The 2923-nt window shown below is 47.4% G+C and overlaps 1 pseudogene; it reads left to right on the forward strand.

Moving 5' to 3' along the window:
- The first annotated feature begins 1652 nt into the window (after window positions 1–1652).
- LOC125122121 (ferritin light chain-like) lies at window positions 1653–2283 on the forward strand (annotated as a pseudogene).
- The last annotated feature ends 640 nt before the right edge of the window (window positions 2284–2923 follow it).

A 2923-nucleotide genomic window follows, 5' to 3' on the forward strand; every position in this document is an offset into this window, starting at 1 on the left:
TTTTTTGCCCACTGAGCAAGGCCAGGGATCAAACCCACATCCTCACAGACACTGTGTTGTGTTCTTAACCCACTGAGCACAACAGAAACTCCTTACTCCTGACTTAAAAAGAAAAAAAAAATCATCTTACTGCTGGTCCTGGAAAATATAATGCATTTCAAATGACAGAAAGTGGCAGTCCTTCTACATACACATAAGAAGAAAATAGAATGTGAGTATCTGACGAAATGGTCCAGTCCTCTCCCAATTCCCCAACAGAGTGGGGGAAAACTCTCCTCCTCACCAACATCAAATTTTGAAGATATCGGAGTTCCCATTGTGGCTCAGTGGTTAACGAATCCAGCTAGGAACCATGAGGTTGCGGGTTCGATCCCTGGCTTTGCTCAGTGGGTTAAGGATCTGGCGTTGCCGTGAGCTGTGGTGTAGGTTGCACATGCAGCTCGGATCCCCGAGTTGCTGTGGCTCTGGCGTATGTCAGCGGCTACAGCTCCAATTGGACCCCTAGCATGGGAACTTCCATATGCCGCGGGAGCGGCACTAGAAAAAGATTGATAAAAAAAAAAAAGAAAGAAAAAGAAAAAATTTTGAAGATATTAAACATATCTCAAGAGGTTCCAAGAAATTTGGAAATCCAAAAACTTCCCCCAAATAAGAAGCAATACGAGTGGACCAAACTCAGAAAAGAAATTGAAAGTCATCTCAAAAATTAAGACTAAATTACAAGGGGCACAAGGGAAAATATTGTATTGAAAATATAATGAGAAGCACTGAGAAGAGGAATAAATCAGCCAAAACAATGAAGTGGAGGAGTTCCTGTCGTGGCACAGCAGAAACGAATCCAACTAGGAACCATGAGGTTTCAGGTTCAATCCCTGGCCTCTATCAGTGGGTTAAGGATCCGGCATTGCCATGAGCTGTGGTGTAGGTCACAGACGAGGCTCAGATCTGGCATGGCTGTGGCTGTGGTGCAGGCCCGCAGCTACAGCTCCGATTCGACCCCTAGCCTGGGAACCTCCATATGCCTTGGGTGCAGCCCTAAAAGGACAGAAGATAAAAAACAAAACAAATAAACAAAAAAACAATGAAGTGGAAATAGGGAAGGCAAGGGGGTCAGAGAGAAAGTGAAGATGGATAAGGTGAGCAAAGAAGATACAGCACACATAGAGTTGAAGTCCTAGAAAATGGGAAGTGATAAAGAGCACCAATCTTTAAAACTGTAATCCAAGGAAATGCTCCTGAAATAAAAGAACCAAATATATACACTGAAAGGGCCATCTGCATACCTACCCAGAAATATTGACCCAGAATAGCCAACTATGAGACATATTTCATTAAAACCATCAGACTTGGAGTTGTCTTCTGGTTCAGCAGATTAAAGATCTGGCATTGTCACCGCAGTGGCTCAGGTTGCTGCTGTGGTGTGGGTTTGATCCCTGGCTTGGGAATTCTGCGTGCCATGGGAGCGGCCAAAAAAAAAAAAAAATCAAACTTTAAAGATAAAGGGGGCAGTGCGCTCGGTGGTCCCCTGGATCTGTCTCTTGCTTCAACAGTGTTTGGACGGAACAGACCCAGGGATGCCCCTTGCTCTAGCCTCCGACTACCCTCCAACCTTTTTTCCAGTCACAACCTTCAGACTCAGCCTCTCAGCTCTCTTCAGTCTCCGGGACCAGCCAACACCATTTTTTGAGCCTAGCGCCTTATTACCGACCAGCCATGAGCTCCCAGGTTCGTCAGAATTATTCCACCGAGGTGGAGGCCTTTGTCAACCGCCTGATCACATGCATCTGCAGGCCTCCTACACCTACCTCTCTCTGGGCTTCTATTTCAACCGCGACGATGTGGCTCTGGAGGGCGTGAGCCATTTTTTCGCAAATTGGCCCAGGAGAAGCGCGAGGGTTCGGAGCATCTCTTGAAAATGCAAAACCAGCGTGGTGGCCGCACGCTCTTCCAGGACGTGAAGAAACCATCTCAAGATGAGTGGGGTAAAACCCAGGACGCTATGGAAGCTGCCATTCACTTGGAGAAGGACTGAACCAGGCTCTTCTGGATCTGCAGGCGCTGGGTTCTGCCTGCGCAGACCCCCACCTCTGTGACTTCCAGGAGAACCACTTTCTGGATGAGGAGGTGAAGCTCATCAAGAAGATGGGCGACTTCCTGACCAACCTGAGCAGGCTCTCTGGTCCCCAGGCTGGGCTGGGCGAAAGGCTCACACTCAAGCACGACTAGGAACCTCTGGAGCCCAGTGACCTTTGAGGAGCTCCTCTGGTGCCTGGGCTGCTGCCGGAAGCCCCTTTCTGCAGCCACGAGGCACCGTTTTTAACCACCCTGGAGCCCTCTCCCAAGTCTTGGATCAAATAGAAACAATAAAGCTTTTTGTAGCAAAAAAATAAAATAAAATAAAATAAAATAAATAAAATAAAAAAGATAAAGGGAAGACGTTCCCATTGTGGCTCAGCAGAAATGAACCCGACTATTCTCCATGAGGACTCACTCAGGTTGGATCCCTGGCCTGGCTCAGTGGGTTAAGCATCCAGCATTGATGTGGGCTATGGTGTATGTCGCAGACAAGGCTCAGATACCACATTGCTGTGGCTGTGGTGTAGACCAGCAGCTGCAGCTCCAATTAGACCCCTAGCCTGGGAACTTCTGCATGCCTCAGGTGTGGCCTTAAAAAGAAAAAAAAAGAAAAAAAAAGAAAAAAAAAGTTAAAGGAGAAAATCTTTAGTTCTCAAGAGTAGAGGCCAAGCTGTTCATACAGAGGCCATCACGGAGTTCCCTGGTGACCTGGTGGTTAAGGATCTGGCATTGTCACTGCTATGGCATGAGTTTGATCCCTGGCCTGGAATGTCCGTGTGCTACGGGCATGACCAAAAATAGGAGGGGGGAGGGACATCACTTGGCTTTAGATTTCCTGGCAGCAAAA

The sequence above is a fragment of the Phacochoerus africanus genome, chromosome 3 (assembly GCF_016906955.1).
Source record: "Phacochoerus africanus isolate WHEZ1 chromosome 3, ROS_Pafr_v1, whole genome shotgun sequence".
Lineage (NCBI taxonomy): Eukaryota > Metazoa > Chordata > Mammalia > Artiodactyla > Suidae > Phacochoerus > Phacochoerus africanus.